The sequence below is a fragment of the Bufo bufo genome, chromosome 4 (assembly GCF_905171765.1).
Source record: "Bufo bufo chromosome 4, aBufBuf1.1, whole genome shotgun sequence".
NCBI classification, from domain to species: domain Eukaryota; kingdom Metazoa; phylum Chordata; class Amphibia; order Anura; family Bufonidae; genus Bufo; species Bufo bufo.
This window is the reverse complement of record NC_053392.1, coordinates 393,501,241-393,520,487: the sequence shown is the minus strand read 5'-3', so window position 1 is coordinate 393,520,487 and position 19,247 is coordinate 393,501,241.

The window sequence follows — 19,247 nt, the reverse complement described above, 5'->3', positions numbered from 1 at the left end:
AAAAAAAAATAACACAAATCAGTGTTGGCTACCTATTCCTCCTTCACCGCCGCTTGCACCTACACCGCCACGTCAACCTACACCGCCACATCCACCCATCCACCGCCTCCTCAACCTCCTACTCCTAGATCCAGATTGTTATTTTAAATTTTTCTGTATTTTATGTTATTTTAAGTCATTTCCCTATCCACATTTGTTTGCAGAACAGTTGCCATGCTCTTAAGCACATTTTGATGCCTTTTGCAGCCCTCTAGCCCTTTCCAGGACTATTTTAGAGCCATTTTAGTGCCCAAAAGTTCGGGTCCCCATTGACTTCAATGGGGTTCAGGTTCGGGGTCAAGTTCGGGTCCCGAACCCAAATTTTTTTTTCAAGTTCGGCCAATCTCGTCGAACCCGAACATCCAGGTGTCCGCTCAACTCTAGTCTTGAGTCATGAAAATTATGATTATGAAACTGGCTGACCTGTTGCATTTACTCTTTGCAGGTGGAGGCATCTGTGTTAGGGGGAGTTCGCACTTGCGTTATGGCATTCCGTTATAGTTTCAGTTTATAATGGAATATCCAGACATAATGCAATATGTAAGCTTTACTAGACATTCTGTTTTTATCTGTCAACATAGAAGTCTATGGGCAAGCATAACGAATCCTTCTGGTTTCCAATATGCAGAACGGAAAACAAAATCCTTTCGACAGGAAACCAGACGGATCCTTTATGCTGCCCATAGTCTTCTATTATGATGGATCAAAACAAAATGCCTCTAAAGGTTTCCGTTTTGATTTCGTTCTTATGTATTCCGTTATTTTCCATGATAACCATGTTATAACTAGGGATGAGCGAACCCGAACTGTATAGTTCGGGTTCGTACCGAATTTTGGGGTGTCCGTGACACGGACCCGAACCCGAACATTTTTGTAAAAGTCCGTGTTCGGGTTCGGTATTCGGCGCTTTCTTGGCGCTTTTTGAAAGGCTGCGAAGCAGCCAATCAACAAGCGTCATACTACTTGCCCCAAGAGGCCATCACAGCCTTGCCTACTATTGGCATGGCTGTGATTGGCCAGTGCAGCATGTGACCCAGCCTCTATATAAGCTTGGGTCACGTTGCGCTGCACGTCACTCTGCTGATTGAAGCATAGGGAGAGGTTGCAGCTGCGACGTTAGGGCGAGATTAGGCAGTGATTAACTCCTCCAAAAGACTTCATTCTGTGATCGATCTGCAGCTGTGGATCATTGAAGTGCTAATATTGACTTGCTCACTTTTTTGAGGCTGCCCAGAGCGTTTTTAGATCACTTTTTTTCTGGGGTGATCGGCGGCCATTTTGTGACTTGTGGTGCGCCAGCACAAGCTATCACCAAGTGTATTTAATAGAGGTGGGACGAATCCAAATTTTTTCGAATACGAATCCGAATCCTCGAATATATCGAATCTTTCGAATCTCGAATCCTACGAATCCTGTACATAATTGTGTGAACGCACGGTGTAAGAAACAAAGTAAGACCGCGTCAGTTTGTCTGAACCTCCACCTCCCAGTCACGGTCGCACCCTATATGACCGCGATGACCCCTGCTCCTATCACTACAGAACATACAGGGTAATACAGCCTCATACCTCTTACATCCAGTGACGTCTCCTTTGATGTAGATGTTCTCTTTCCTCATCTTCTCCTTTCAGACATTCAGACCAGACACCAGTTTTCAGCCATTTTTCGTCTCTGCAGCTTGACAAAAAAAATAAATCTTAGTTTACTACTTTTCCATCATCCTCCCATCTTCTGGACAAATCATCCTAACACCCCCAATACTGTGCCGCTGTGCTCCCCAATACTATACTGCAGAAACAGATAATACCCCTGATAATACTAGTACCACACAGAGCCCCCCATATAAAATACCCCTTCTTTGTGGCCTCAGTAGATGCCCCCACAGTGCCACCCAATAATGTGCCAGTAAGTGTCCCCATAGATGCCCCCCTAATCATGTGCCAGTATCAAGTGCAGAGTGCCTCTCTCCTCCCCCCATGTGCCGGTATCATAGTGCCATCTCCCCCCCAATGTGCCCGTATCATAGTGCCACCTACCCCCATAATGTGCCCGTATCATAGTGCCATCTCCCCCCATAATGTGCCCGTATCATAGTGCCTCCCCCCAATGTGCCAGTAGTATCATAGTGCCTCCCCCCAATGTGCCAGTAGTATCATAGTGCCTCTCACCTCTCCCCCTGGCATTCACAGACCCCCCCACCCCATAACAGTGCCATCCACAGACCCCCCCCCACCCCATAACAGTGCCATCCACAGAACCCCCCACCCCATAACAGTGCCATCCACAGACCCCCCCACCCATAACAGTGCCATCCACAGACCCCCCCACCCCATAACAGTGCCATCCACAGACCCCCCCACCCCATAACAGTGCCATCCACAGACCCCCCATCCTATAACAGTGCCATCCACACCCCATAACAGTGCCATCCACACCCCATAACAGTGCCATCCACAGACATCCCCCACCCCATAACAGTGCCATCCACAGACCCCCCCCACCCCATAACAGTGCCATCCACAGACCCCCCCCACCCCATAACAGTGCCATCCACAGACCCCCCCACCCCATAACAGTGCCATCCACAGACCCCCCCATCCTATAACAGTGCCATCCACAGACCCCCCCCCATCCTATAACAGTGCCATCCACAGACCCCCCCATCCTATAACAGTGCCATCCACAGACCCCCCCATCCTATAACAGTGCCATCCACAGACCCCCCCCATCCTATAACAGTGCCATCCACAGACCCCCATTGCCGCTCCAGTAGTTATATAATGTGTAATTGTGATTAATAATCATGCTGCCCCCTCTGTGTGTAGTATTACATTCAATAAATCTTACTTACAGCCGGCTACTGCTATCGTAACAGGCCGGCCGGGCAGACGAGCGGCAGCGTCACTGACTGACGTCACCTGCCTGAGCCGCCTGCTTTATGAATGAAGCGGCGCAAGCAGGTGACGTCAGTCAGTGACGCTGCCGCTTGTCTGCCCGGCCGTCCTGTTACGATAGCAGTAGCCGGCTGTAAGTAAGATTTATTGAATGTAATACTACACACAGAGGGGGCAGCATGATTATTAATCACAATTATACATTATATAACTACTGGAGCGGAGGGGCCGGAGCACAGTGAACGCACCGGCCCCCAGCTCCGCCTCCCAGTCCCTCCCACCGGATTCGTTTCAGGCAAATTACGTCTGGATTCGAGTCCACGAATCCCACGAATCCAGCAAGATTCGAGGGATTCGTGGATTCGACGAATCCCCCGTCCCATCTCTAGTGTTTAACCATCAATAGTGTGGTTATTTTGTGCTATATCCTACATCAGCTGCAGGCTGAGCCTGTGTCACCGAAGTGCATTTAACCATCAACAGTCTGGTTATTTTTTGGCCATATACTACATCAGCTGCAGGCTGAGCCTGTGTCACCGAAGTGCATTTAACCATCAACAGTCTGATTATTTTTTGGCCATATACTACATCTGGTGCAGGCTGAGCCTGTGTCACCCAAGTGCATTTAACCATCAACAGTGTGGTTATTTTTTGGCCATATACTACATCAGGGGCAAGTTGAGCCTGTCACCCAGCGCCTAAAAAATAGACCTGACATTTCTATTCAACAAAATCTGTACTGTTTTAGCTGGTCAAGTTATTTGTAGTGACCGTAAAAGCACACTTTTTGTTCTGGGTTGAAAAACTATTCCCAAATTTGCCATTCTCAAAATAACTAGTTTCTGCTATATGAGGCCTACTTGAAATCTATCCCAAAAAGGATATCTTACATTGAAGGTACTGATAGTGTCATTCAGAAAAACCTAAGACACACGCTACCGTGCAGATAGAAGTCTGATTCTGAGATTAAACCTTAACCTGTCACACAGTGCAAAAAAAAACAGGTCTCACATTTCTATTCAAGCAAATCTGTACTGTTTTAGCTGGTCAAGTTATTTGTAGCGACCGTAAAAGCAATTTTTTTTTTCTGGTTTGAAAAACTATTCCCAAATTTGCCATTCTCAAAATAACTAGTTTCTGGTATTTGAGGCCTACTTGAAATCTATCCCAAAAAGGATATCTTACATTGAAGGTACTGATAGTGTCATTCAGAAAAACCTAAGACACACGCTACCGTGCAGATAGAAGTCTGATTCTGTGATTAAACCTTAACCTGTCACACAGTGCAAAAAAAAACAGGTCTCACATTTCTATTCAAGCAAATCTGTACTGTTTTAGCTGGTCAAGTTATTTGTAGCGACCGTAAAAGCCCTTTTTTTTTCTGGGTTGAAAAACTATTCCCAAATTTGCCATTCTCAAAATAACTAGTTTCTGGTATTTGAGGCCTACTTGAAATCTATCCCAAAAAGGATATCTTACATTGAAGATACTGATAGTGTCATTCAGAAAAACCTAAGACACACGCTACCGTGCAGATAGAAGTCTGATTCTAAGATTAAACCTTAACCTGTCACACAGTGCAAAAAAAAACAGGTCTCACATTTCTATTCAAGCAAATCTGTACTGTTTTAGCTGGTCAAGTTATTTGTAGTGACCGTAAAAGCACTTTTTTTTTTCTGGGTTGAAAAAGTATTCCCAAATTTGCCATTCTCAAAATAACTAGTTTCTGGTATTTGAGGCCTACTTGAAATCTATCCCAAAAAGGATATCTTACATTGAAGGTACTGATAGTGTCATTCAGAAAAACCTAAGACACAGGCTACCGTGCAGATAGAAGTCTGATTCTGAGATTAAACCTTAACCTGTCACACAGTGCAAAAAAAAACAGGTCTCACATTTCTATTCAAGCAAATCTGTACTGTTTTAGCTGGTCAAGTTATTTGTAGTGACCGTAAAAGCACTTTTTTTTTTCTGGTTTGAAAAACTATTCCCAAATTTGCCATTCTCAAAATAACTAGTTTCTGGTATTTGAGGCCTACTTGAAATCTATCCCAAAAAGGATATCTTACATTGAAGGTACTGATAGTGTCATTCAGAAAAACCTAAGACACACGCTACCGTGCAGATAGAAGTCTGATTCTGTGATTAAACCTTAACCTGTCACACAGTGCAAAAAAAAACAGGTCTCACATTTCTATTCAAGCAAATCTGTACTGTTTTAGCTGGTCAAGTTATTTGTAGCGACCGTAAAAGCCCTTTTTTTTTTCTGGGTTGAAAAACTATTCCCAAATTTGCCATTCTCAAAATAACTAGTTTCTGGTATTTGAGGCCTACTTGAAATCTATCCCAAAAAGGATATCTTACATTGAAGGTACTGATAGTGTCATTCAGAAAAACCTAAGACACACGCTACCGTGCAGATAGAAGTCTGATTCTAAGATTAAACCTTAACCTGTCACACAGTGCAAAAAAAAACAGGTCTCACATTTCTATTCAAGCAAATCTGTACTGTTTTAGCTGGTCAAGTTATTTGTAGTGACCGTAAAAGCACTTTTTTTTTTCTGGGTTGAAAAAGTATTCCCAAATTTGCCATTCTCAAAATAACTAGTTTCTGGTATTTGAGGCCTACTTGAAATCTATCCCAAAAAGGATATCTTACATTGAAGGTACTGATAGTCTTCAAAGTCTCTTATGCTGTTTGAAGACTCGTCACCTGCCTGAGCCGCCTGCTTTATGAATGAAGCGGCGCAAGCAGGTGACGTCAGTCAGTGACGCTGCCGCTCGTCTGCCCGGCCGTCCTGTTACGATAGCAGTAGCCGGCTGTAAGTAAGATTTATTGAATGTAATACTACACACAGAGGGGGCAGCATGATTATTAATCACAATTATACATTATATAACTACTGGAGCGGAGGGGCCGGAGCACAGTGAACGCACCGGCCCTCAGCTCCGCCTCCCAGTCCCTCCCACCGGATTCGTCGGATTCGTTTCAGGCAAATTACGTCTGGATTCGAGTCCACGAATCCCACGAATCCAGCAAGATTCGAGGGATTCGTGGATTCGACGAATCCCCCGTCCCATCTCTAGTGTTTAACCATCAATAGTGTGGTTATTTTGTGCTATATCCTACATCAGCTGCAGGCTGAGCCTGTGTCACCGAAGTGCATTTAACCATCAACAGTCTGGTTATTTTTTGGCCATATACTACATCAGCTGCAGGCTGAGCCTGTGTCACCGAAGTGCATTTAACCATCAACAGTCTGATTATTTTTTGGCCATATACTACATCTGGTGCAGGCTGAGCCTGTGTCACCCAAGTGCATTTAACCATCAACAGTGTGGTTATTTTTTGGCCATATACTACATCAGGGCCAAGTTGAGCCTGTCACCCAGCGCCTAAAAAATAGACCTGACATTTCTATTCAACAAAATCTGTACTGTTTTAGCTGGTCAAGTTATTTGTAGTGACCGTAAAAGCACACTTTTTGTTCTGGGTTGAAAAACTATTCCCAAATTTGCCATTCTCAAAATAACTAGTTTCTGGTATATGAGGCCTACTTGAAATCTATCCCAAAAAGGATATCTTACATTGAAGGTACTGATAGTGTCATTCAGAAAAACCTAAGACACACGCTACCGTGCAGATAGAAGTCTGATTCTGAGATTAAACCTTAACCTGTCACACAGTGCAAAAAAAAACAGGTCTCACATTTCTATTCAAGCAAATCTGTACTGTTTTAGCTGGTCAAGTTATTTGTAGCGACCGTAAAAGCAATTTTTTTTTTCTGGTTTGAAAAAGTATTCCCAAATTTGCCATTCTCAAAATAACTAGTTTCTGGTATTTGAGGCCTACTTGAAATCTATCCCAAAAAGGATATCTTACATTGAAGGTACTGATAGTGTCATTCAGAAAAACCTAAGACACACGCTACCGTGCAGATAGAAGTCTGATTCTGTGATTAAACCTTAACCTGTCACACAGTGCAAAAAAAAACAGGTCTCACATTTCTATTCAAGCAAATCTGTACTGTTTTAGCTGGTCAAGTTATTTGTAGCGACCGTAAAAGCCCTTTTTTTTTTCTGGGTTGAAAAACTATTCCCAAATTTGCCATTCTCAAAATAACTAGTTTCTGGTATTTGAGGCCTACTTGAAATCTATCCCAAAAAGGATATCTTACATTGAAGGTACTGATAGTGTCATTCAGAAAAACCTAAGACACACGCTACCGTGCAGATAGAAGTCTGATTCTAAGATTAAACCTTAACCTGTCACACAGTGCAAAAAAAAACAGGTCTCACATTTCTATTCAAGCAAATCTGTACTGTTTTAGCTGGTCAAGTTATTTGTAGTGACCGTAAAAGCACATTTTTTTTTCTGGGTTGAAAAACTATTCCCAAATTTGCCATTCTCAAAATAACTAGTTTCTGGTATTTGAGGCCTACTTGAAATCTATCCCAAAAAGGATATCTTACATTGAAGGTACTGATAGTCTTCAAAGTCTCTTATGCTGTTTGAAGACTCGTCACCTGCCTGAGCCGCCTGCTTTATGAATGAAGCGGCGCAAGCAGGTGACGTCAGTCAGTGACGCTGCCGCTCGTCTGCCCGGCCGTCCTGTTACGATAGCAGTAGCCGGCTGTAAGTAAGATTTATTGAATGTAATACTACACACAAAGGGGGCAGCATGATTATTAATCACAATTATACATTATATAACTACTGGAGCGGAGGGGCCGGAGCACAGTGAACGCACCGGCCCCCAGCTCCGCCTCCCAGTCCCTCCCACCGGATTCGTCGGATTCGTTTCAGGCAAATTACGTCTGGATTCGAGTCCACGAATCCCACGAATCCAGCAAGATTCGAGGGATTCGTGGATTCGACGAATCCCCCGTCCCATCTCTAGTGTTTAACCATCAATAGTGTGGTTATTTTGTGCTATATCCTACATCAGCTGCAGGCTGAGCCTGTGTCACCGAAGTGCATTTAACCATCAACAGTCTGGTTATTTTTTGGCCATATACTACATCAGCTGCAGGCTGAGCCTGTGTCACCGAAGTGCATTTAACCATCAACAGTCTGATTATTTTTTGGCCATATACTACATCTGGTGCAGGCTGAGCCTGTGTCACCCAAGTGCATTTAACCATCAACAGTGTGGTTATTTTTTGGCCATATACTACATCAGGGGCAAGTTGAGCCTGTCACCCAGCGCCTAAAAAATAGACCTGACATTTCTATTCAACAAAATCTGTACTGTTTTAGCTGGTCAAGTTATTTGTAGTGACCGTAAAAGCACACTTTTTGTTCTGGGTTGAAAAACTATTCCCAAATTTGCCATTCTCAAAATAACTAGTTTCTGGTATATGAGGCCTACTTGAAATCTATCCCAAAAAGGATATCTTACATTGAAGGTACTGATAGTGTCATTCAGAAAAACCTAAGACACACGCTACCGTGCAGATAGAAGTCTGATTCTGAGATTAAACCTTAACCTGTCACACAGTGCAAAAAAAAACAGGTCTCACATTTCTATTCAAGCAAATCTGTACTGTTTTAGCTGGTCAAGTTATTTGTAGCGACCGTAAAAGCCCTTTTTTTTTTCTGGGTTGAAAAACTATTCCCAAATTTGCCATTCTCAAAATAACTAGTTTCTGGTATTTGAGGCCTACTTGAAATCTATCCCAAAAAGAATATCTTACATTGAAGGTACTGATAGTGTCATTCAGAAAAACCTAAGACACACGCTACCGTGCAGATAGAAGTCTGATTCTGAGATTAAACCTTAACCTGTCACACAGTGCAAAAAAAAACAGGTCTCACATTTCTATTCAAGCAAATCTGTACTGTTTTAGCTGGTCAAGTTATTTGTAGCGACCGTTAAAGCCCTTTTTTTTTTCTGGGTTGAAAAACTATTCCCAAATTTGCCATTCTCAAAATAACTAGTTTCTGGTATTTGAGGCCTACTTGAAATCTATCCCAAAAAGGATATCTTACATTGAAGGTACTGATAGTGTCATTCAGAAAAACCTAAGACACACGCTACCGTGCAGATAGAAGTCTGATTCTGAGATTAAACCTTAACCTGTCACACAGTGCAAAAAAAAACAGGTCTCACATTTCTATTCAAGCAAATGTGTGCTGTTTTAGCTGGTCAAGTTATTTGTAGTGACCGTAAAAGCACATTTTTTTTTCTGGTTTGAAAAACTATTCCCAAATTTGCCATTCTCAAAATAACTAGTTTCTGGTATTTGAGGCCTACTTGAAATCTATCCCAAAAAGGATATCTTACATTGAAGGTACTGATAGTGTCATTCAGAAAAACCTAAGACACACGCTACCGTGCAGATAGAAGTCTGATTCTGAGATTAAACCTTAACCTGTCACACAGTGCAAAAAAAAACAGGTCTCACATTTCTATTCAAGCAAATCTGTACTGTTTTAGCTGGTCAAGTTATTTGTAGCGACCGTAAAAGCACATTTTTTTTTCTGGTTTGAAAAACTATTCCCAAATTTGCCATTCTCAAAATAACTAGTTTCTGGTATTTGAGGCCTACTTGAAATCTATCCCAAAAAAGATATCTTACATTGAAGGTACTGATAGTGTCATTCATAAAATCCTAAGACACACGCTACCGTGCAGATAGAAGTCTGATTCTGTGATTAAACCTTAACCTGTCACACAGTGCAAAAAAAAACAGGTCTCACATTTCTATTCAAGCAAATCTGTACTGTTTTAGCTGGTCAAGTTATTTGTAGTGACCATAAAAGCACTTTTTTTTTTCTGGGTTGAAAAACTATTCCCAAATTTGCCATTCTCAAAATTGTGGTGAACGGGAACAATGAGGAAAACATCTAATAAGGGACGCGGACGCGGACGTGGACATGGTCGTGGTGGTGTTAGTGGACCCTCTGGTGCTGTGAGAGGACGTGGCCGTTCTGCCACAGCCACACGTCCTAGTGTACCAACTACCTCAGGTCCCAGTAGCCGCCAGAATTTACAGGGATATTTGGTGGGGCCCAATGCTGTTCTAAGGATGGTAAGGCCTGAGCAGGTACAGGCATTAGTCAATTGGGTGGCCGACAGTGCATCCAGCACGTTCACATTATCTCCCATCCAGTCTTCTGCAGAAAGCGCACAGATGGCGCATGAAAACCAAGCCCATCAGTCTGTCACATCACCCCCATGCATATCAGGGAAACTGTCTGAGCCTCAAGTTATGCAGCAGTCTCTTATGCTGTTTGAAGACTCTGCTGGTAGGGTTTCCCAAGGACATCCACCTAGCTCTTCACCAGGGGTGGAAGAGATAGAATGCACTAACGCACAACCACTTATGTTTCCTGATGATGAGGACATGGGATTACCACCTCAGCACGTCTCTGATGATGACGAAACACAGGTGCCAACTGCTGCGTCTTTCTGCAGTGTGCAGACTGAACAGGAGGTCAGGGATCAAGACTGGGTGGAAGACGATGCAGGGGACGATGAGGTCCTAGACCCCACATGGAATGAAGGTCGTGCCACTGACTTTCACAGTTCGGAGGAAGAGGCAGTGTTGAGACCGAGCCAACAGAGTAACAAAAGAGGGAGCAGTGGGCAAAATCAGAACACCCGCCGCCAAGAGACTCCGCCTGCTACTGACCGCCGCCATCTGGGACCGAGCACCCCAAAGGCAGCTTCAAGGAGTTCCCTGGCATGGCACTTCTTCAAACAATGTGCTGACGACAAGACCCGAGTGGTTTGCACGCTGTGCCATCAGAGCCTGAAGCGAGGCATTAACGTTCTGAACCTTAGCACAACCTGCATGACCAGGCACCTGCATGCAAAGCATGAACTGCAGTGGAGTAAACACCTTAAAAACAAGGAAGTCACTCAGGCTCCCCCTGCTGCCTCTTCTGCTGCTGCCGCCTCGGCCTCTTCTGCTGCTGCCGCCGCCTCGGCCTCTTCTGCTGCTGCTGCCGCCGCCTCGGCCTCTTCCTCTGCCTCTGGAGGAACGTTGGCACCTGCCGCCCAGCAAACATGGGATGTACCACCAACACCACCACCTGCGTCACCAAGCATCTCAACCATGTCACACGGCAGCGTTCAGCTCTCCATCTCACAAACATTTGAGAGAAAGCGTAAATTCCCACCTAGCCACCCTCGATCCCTGGCCCTGAATGCCAGCATTTCTAAACTACTGGCCTATGAAATGCTGTCATTTAGGCTGGTGGACACACACAGCTTCAAACAGCTCATGTCACTTGCTGTCCCACAGTATGTTGTTCCTAGCCGCCACTACTTCTCCAAGAGAGCCGTGCCTTCCCTGCACAAACAAGTGTCCGATAAAATCAAGTGTGCACTGCGCAACGCCATCTGTGGCAAGGTCCACCTAACCACAGATACGTGGACCAGTAAGCACGGCCAGGGACGCTATATCTCCTTAACTGCACACTGGGTAAATGTAGTGGCGGCTGGGCCCCAGGTGGAGAGCTGTTTGGCGCACGTCTTTCCGCCGCCAAGGATCGCAGGGCAACATTCTTTGCCTCCTGTCTCCTCCTCCTCCTACTCAGCTTCCTCCTCCTCTTCTTCCACCTGCTCATCCAGTCAGCCACACACCTTCACCACCAACTTCAGCACAGCCCGGGGTAAACGTCAGCAGGCCATTCTGAAACTCATATGTTTGGGGGAAAGGCCCCACACCGCACAGGAGTGGTGGCGGGGTATAGAACAACAGACCGACGAGTGGTTGCTGCCGGTGAGCCTCAAGCCCGGCCTGGTGGTGTGCGATAATGGGCGAAATCTCGTTGCAGCTCTGGGACTAGCCGGTTTGATGCACTTCCCTTGCCTGGCGCATGTGCAGAATTTGGTGGTGCAGAAGTTCATTTGCAACTACCCCGACATGTCAGAGCTGCTGCATAAATTGCGGGCCGTCTGGTCGCGCTTCCGGCGTTCACACCCTGCCGCTGCTTGCCTGTCTGCGCTACAGCGTAACTTCGGCCTTCCCGCTCACCGCCTCATATGCGAACTCCACCTTGCATATGCTGGACAGACTGTGCGAGCAGCAGCAGGCCATAGTGGAGTTTCAGCTGCAGCACGCACGGGTCAGTCGCACTGTGGATCAGACACACTTCACCACCAATGACTGGGCCTCCATGCGAGACCTGTGTGCCCTGTTGCGCTGTTTAGAGTACTCCACCAACATGGCCAGTGGCGATGACGCCGTTATCAGCGTTACAATACCACTTCTATGTCTCCTTGAGAAAACACTTAGGGCGATGATGGAAGAGGAGGTGGCCCAGGAGGAAGAGGAGGAAGAGGGGTCATTTTTAGCACTTTCAGGCCAGTCTCTTCGAAGTGACTCAGAAAGAGGTTTTTTGCAACACCAGAGGCCAACTACAAATGTGGCCAGACAGGGCCCACTACTGTAGGACTAGGAGGACGAGGATGAGGAGGAGGTGGAGGAGGATGAGGATGAAGCATGTTCACAGCGGGGTGGCACTCAAAGCAGCTCGGGCCCATCACTGGTGTGTGGCTGGGGGGAAACACCGGACGATGACGATACGCCTCCCACAGAGGACAGCTTGTCCTTACCTCTGGGCAGCCTGGCACACATGAGCGACTACATGCTGCAGTGCCTGCGCAACGACAGCAGAGTTGCCCACATTTTAACGTGTGCGGACTACTGGGTTGCCACCCTGCTGGATCCACGGTACAAAGACAATGTGCCCACCTTACTTCCTACACTGGAGCGTGATAGGAAGATGCGCGAGTACAAGCGCACGTTGGTAGACGCGCTACTGAGAGCATTCCCAAATGTTACAGGGGAACCAGTGGAAGCCCAAGGCGAAGGCAGAGGAGGAGCAAGAGGTCGCCAACGCAGCTGTGTCACGCCAGCTCCTCTGAGGGCAGGGTTAGCATGGCAGAGATGTGGAAAAGTTTTGTCACCACGCCACAGCTAACTGCACCACCACCTGATACGGAACGTGTTAGCAGGAGGCAACATTTCACTAACATGGTGGAACAGTACCTGTGCACACCCCTCCACGTACTGACTGATGGTTCGGCCCCATTCAACTTCTGGGTCTCCAAATTGTCCACGTGGCCAGAGCTAGCCTTTTATGCCTTGGAGGTGCTGGCCTGCCCGGCGGCCAGCGTTTTGTCTGAACGTGTATTCAGCACGGCAGGGGGCGTCATTACAGACAAACGCAGCCGCCTGTCTACAGCCAATGTGGACAAGCTGACGTTCATAAAAATGAACCAGGCATGGATCCCACAGGACCTGTCCATCCCTTGTGCAGATTAGATATTAACTACCTCCCCTTAACAATATATTATTCTACTCCAGGGCACTTCCTCATACTATTTTTAATTTCATTTTACCATTATATTGCGGGGCAACCCAAAGTTGAATGAACCTCTCCTCTGTCTGGGTGCCGGGGCCTAAATGTGTGACAGTGGCCTGTTCCATTGGTGGGTGACGTGAAGCCTGATTCTCTGCTATGACATGAAGACTTATTCTGTGCTGACATGAAGCCAGATTCTCTGTTACGCGACCTCTCTCCTCTGCCTGGGTGCCTGGGCCTAAATATGTGACAGTGGCCTGTTCCAGTGGTGGGTGACGTGAAGCCTGATTCTCTGCTATGACATGAAGACAGATTCTGCGCTGACATAAGGCCAGATTCTCTGTTACGGGACCGCTCTCCTCTGTCTGGGTGCCGGGGCCTAAATGTGTGACAGTGGCCTGTTCCAGTGGTGGGTGACGTGAAGCCTGATTCTCTGCTATGACATGAAGACAGATTCTGTGCTGACATAAGGCCAGATTCTCTGTTACGCGACCTCTCTCCTCTGCCTGGGTGCTGGGCCTAAATGTGTGACAGTGGCCTGTTCCAGTGGTGGGTGACGTGAAGCCTGATTCTCTGCTATGACATGAAGACTGATTCTGTGCTGACATAAGGCCAGATTCTCTGTTACGGGACCGCTCTCCTCTGTCTGGGTGCCAGGGCCTAAATGTGTGACAGTGGCCTGTTCCAGTGGTGGGTGACGTGAAGCCTGATTCTCTGCTATGACATGAAGACAGATTCTGCGCTGACATAAGGCCAGATTCTCTGTTACGGGACCTCTCTCCTCTGCCTGGGTGCCTGGGCCTAAATGTGTGACAGTGGCCTGTTCCAGTGGAGGGTGACGTGAAGCCTGATTCTCTGCTATGACATGAAGACAGATTCTGTGCTGACATAAGGCCAGATTCTCTGTTACGCGACCTCTCTCCTCTGCCTGGGTGCCTGGGCCTAAATATGTGACAGTGGCCTGTTCCAGTGGTGGGTGACGTGAAGCCTGATTCTCTGCTATGACATGAAGACAGATTCTGTGCTGACATAAGGCCAGATTCTCTGTTACGGGACCGCACTCCTCTGTCTGGGTGCCGGGGCCTAAATGTGTTATAGTGGCCTGTTCCAGTGGTGGGTGACGTGAAGCCTGATTCTCTGTTATGACATGAAGACAGATTCTGTGCTGACATAAGGCCAGATTCTCTGTTACGGGACCGCACTCCTCTGTCTGGGTGCCGGGGCCTAAATGTGTTATAGTGGCCTGTTCCAGTGGTGGGTGACGTGAAGCCTGATTCTCTGCTATGACATGAAGACAGATTCTGTGCTGACATAAGGCCAAATTCTCTGTTACGGGACCGCACTCCTCTGTCTGGGTGCCGGGGCCTAAATGTGTTATAGTGGCCTGTTCCAGTGGTGGGTGACGTGAAGCCTGATTCTCTGCTATGACATGAAGACAGATTCTGTGCTGACATAAGGCCAGATTCTCTGTTACGGGACCGCTCTCCTCTGTCTGGGTGCCGGGGCCTAAATGTGTGACAGTTGCCTGTTCCAGTGGTGGGTGACGTGAAGCCTGATTCTCTGCTATGACATGAAGACAGATTCTATGCTGACATAAGGCCAGATTCTCTGTTACGCGACCTCTCTCCTCTGCCTGGGTGCCTGGGCCTAAATATGTGACAGTGGCCTGTTCCAGTGGTGGGTGACGTGAAGCCTGATTCTCTGCTATGACATGAAGACAGATTCTGCGCTGACATAAGGCCAGATTCTCTGTTACGGGACCTCTCTCCTCTGCCTGGGTGCTGGGCCTAAATGTGTGACAGTGGCCTGTTCCAGTGGTGGGTGACGTGAAGCCTGATTCTCTGCTATGACATGAAGACTGATTCTGTGCTGACATAAGGCCAGATTCTCTGTTACGGGACCGCTCTCCTCTGTCTGGGTGCCGGGGCCTAAATGTGTGACAGTGGCCGGTTCCAGTGGTGGGTGACGTGAAGCCTGATTCTCTGCTATGACATGAAGACAGATTCTGTGCTGACATAAGGCCAGATTCTCTGTTACGGGACCGCACTCCTCTGTCTGGGTGCCGGGGCCTAAATGTGTTATATTGGCCTGTTCCAGTGGTGGGTGACGTGAAGCCTGATTCTCTGCTATGACATGAAGACAGATTCTGTGCTGACATAAGGCCAGATTCTCTGTTACGGGACCGCTCTCCTCTGTCTGGGTGCCGGGGCCTAAATGTGTGACAGTGGCCTGTTCCAGTGGTGGGTGACGTGAAGCCTGATTCTCTGCTATGACATGAAGACAGATTCTGTGCTGACATAAGGCCAGATTCTCTGTTACGCGACCTCTCTCCTCTGCCTGGGTGCCTGGGCCTAAATATGTGACAGTGGCCTGTTCCAGTGGTGGGTGACGTGAAGCCTGATTCTCTGCTATGACATGAAGACAGATTCTGCGCTGACATAAGGCCAGATTCTCTGTTACGGGACCTCTCTCCTCTGCCTTGGTGCCTGGGCCTAATTGTGTGACAGTGGCCTGTTCCAGTGGAGGGTGACGTGAAGCCTGATTCTCTGCTATGACATGAAGACAGATTCTGTGCTGACATAAGGCCAGATTCTCTGTTACGGGACCGCTCTCCTCTGTCTGGGTGCCGGGGCCTAAATATGTGACAGTGGCCTGTTCCAGTGGTGGGTGACATGAAGCCAGATTCTCTGCTATGGCATGAAGAGACTGATTCTCTGCTGACATGAAGCCAGATTCTTTGCTATGGCATGAAGAGACTGATTCTCTGCTGACGTGAAGCCTGATTCTCTGCTATGGGACCTCTGTCCAATTGATATTGGGTCATTTTTATTATTTTTATTTTTATTTTAATTCATTTCCCTATCCACATTTGTTTGCAGGGGATTTACCTACATGTTGCTGCCTTTTGCAGCCCTCTAGCTCTTTCCTGGGCTGTTTTACAGCCTTTTTAGTGCCCAAAAGTTCGTGTCCCCATTGACTTCAATGGGGTTCGGGTTCGGGACGAAGTTTGGTTCGGGTTCGGATCCCGAACCCGAACATTTCCGGGAAGTTCGGACGAACTTCTCGAACCCGAACATCCAGGTGTTCGCTCAACTCTAGTTATAACGTAAAGCCAAAACGGAATGCATAACTGTGATGTGAACATGCCCTTAGGCTGCTTTCAAATCAGCATTTGCCTTTCAGTTCTTCTGCTCCTATAATGGAGCACAAGAACAGATGGATTCAGCACATAACTGAGCCAAATAGAGCCTACAGACCCTACAGACTGTAATGGGATCCATTAGCTTTCAGTTCAATGTAAGTTTTTTATAGTCGAGACAAAAGTCGTGCATTCTGGACTTTTGTCTCCACTTTAAAAATATTGCCCTGAACAGAAACCTAATGGATCCCATTGCAGTCTGTGGGGTCTGTAGGCTCTATTTTACTCAGTTATGTGCTGAATCCATCTGTTCTTGTGCTCCATTATGGGAGCAGAAGCAAGGAAAGGTGAACGCTGATGTGAAAGCAGCCTTATTGCCGGCTTCATATGTGCCTGGATTTTATAGAAAAGTCATATATCAATATGTGTCAATCCACCTCTATAAACACTTTTATCGTTAGAGTAATATCTAGGGACTCATCTATATCAGCAAATTACTTGACCCCCAATGTTGGTATTGCATGGCACAGTGGGTCTAAGTGAAGAGGGCAAGTGCCTACCGAGATGAATCTCTTGTGCACCTTTTGTTTATAGAGGCTGATTAATACATTTTGAAATATTACATTTCTCAAAAATGCATCCACATATGAAATGTGGAATAACACAGAGGCCTTTCACTGAACAGAGGACAAGCAACAGGTCATCCAGTTTCAGGAGCACAAATTTGAATAAAGATTACCTTTTCCCTTTTATCTATTCCCTCTGTATTATTCTTTAGTGTTTCCAAGCTCTCCTGGATAGACTAAAAAGTATGGTATCCGAGGAAAACAGCCTAAACCCTTGGTGCTTTATGAATGACCCTCAGTCAGGTCCAGACGAAGATAGACCACGCCCACTTGAAGACACTGAAGGGAGATTAATTCCTTAGGCCTCGTTCACACGGGGGTCATGTTTTGGCTCCGGATGCGTCCTGGGTGCATTGCGGCAAAGCCGCGCGAGTAGGTACGCAATTGCAGTCAGTTTTGACTGCGATTGCGTTTTGTTGTTCAGTTTTTAACGCGCGGGTGCAATGTGTTTTGCACGCGCGTGATAAAAAACTGAATGTGGATCCCAGACCCGAACTTCTTCACTGAAGTTCAGGTTTGGGTTCAAGGTTGTGTAGATGTAATTATTTCCCCTTATACTATGGTTATAAGGGAAAATAATAGCATTCTTATTACAGAATGCTTACTAAAATAGGGCTGGAGGGGTTAAAAAAATAATAATAATAATTTAACTCACCTTAATCCATTTGCTCGCTCAGCCCGTCTTCTCTTCTGTCTGGTCAACAGGAATCCTGGCCGGGTTACCACGGACCATTCTCGGCCGAGGGCGTTTGCCTCCTCGGCCGACAACGTCTGGCGGGCCATAGGGGAGTGTGTGTGTGCGTGTGTGTAAAACTTTATTTAGTGTGCGTGTGTGTGGGGGGACGAGTGTTCACGCTCACTTATAAACCTCACTTATAAACCTAACAGAAAAAATAAATAAAACAAAATTTAAAAAAATGAAAGCCCCAAAAATTTGAAAAAACCCCCAAAAACTATTCAAACTGGGGTGGGGTATGCAATGCGCTAACATTGGCCAGACGCTAAGAGTGCCGGCCACAGTCAGCGCACACACACAAAAAAAATACGCAAAAAATGTGGGGGGGGGCAAGATGCAGCACCCCTGGGGGGTCTAGGGTCGCACAGCTGAGTGTGCTAGTGTGCTGTGGACCTCAGACACGCGATCAGGGTTAAGCCCAAAGAAAAAACTTTTTTTCCCCCCCTAAAACTATCCCTCAGTCTCTCTGCCTAATCTAACCTTCCCTAAACCTGTCCCTGCAAACTTTAGAGTGCCAGATAGCACTATGGTGGCTCACGTGGGGGTGCTGGGCTCAGAGGTGGACGGACACTACTCTCTCCTGGCTCCACGTAAGCAGTGTGGAGGAGGAGAGCATAGCTTGGGGAAGTTAACCCCCACCTGCCCGTCCAGCCAATAGGATGCGATCCTGAGAGGTGATGTCACTGCCACCTCTCAGGATCTAAGGATGGTGATTGGTGGTGTATTATCACCATCCTATTCCGGGTTATCTGGTCACCGGAGACCCGAATGACCCAGAAACGCAGCAAACCGCAGGTCTGAATTGACCTGCGGTTTGCTGTGATCGCCGATACGGGGGGGAGGGGGTCACAGGACCCCCCTCGTCATTGTCACAGAGTGCCTGCTGAATTATTTCAGCAGGCACTCTGTTCCGATCACCGCCCGCCGGGGCGGCGGTGATCGGAAATACACAGGGCGTACCTGTACACCGTGTCCTTAAGGACTCGGACATCAGGGCGTACCTGTACGGCCTGTGTCCTTAAGAGGTTAAAGGGAACTCAGTGGTGTCAGGGTGGAAACTGCAAGCAAATTCGTTCTTTGGAGGAAAGCATTTGCTGCCATGAATTTAGATCAATGGATTGTATAAGAGATTATCTACAATGTGTAATAGAGCATGAAAGATTTCAAAGTAGGATTCATTCTAGAGATTTTTTAATCAAGATTCTTCAAGCCAGCACCCGAATGACCCAACAAGAATTTGAAAGAATTGAAAACAGGTAACTAAATTTTGTATTGATTCTAAGATAAATACCGCACACATGCCTTCTCCCTTCTTTCTTCCTTTCTACTGCTGCTTTGCCACAGACATAGCAGCGGGCATGAAGATAGACAGGATACGGCACGTGCACACTGTGTGCGCCTTCCCTTCATACAGCTAATCGTTGGGGGTGACGGGTTTTGTACCTTTACTTTGATAGGTAATCAATAGTAAAAGCCCCTTTAAATGCCCCCG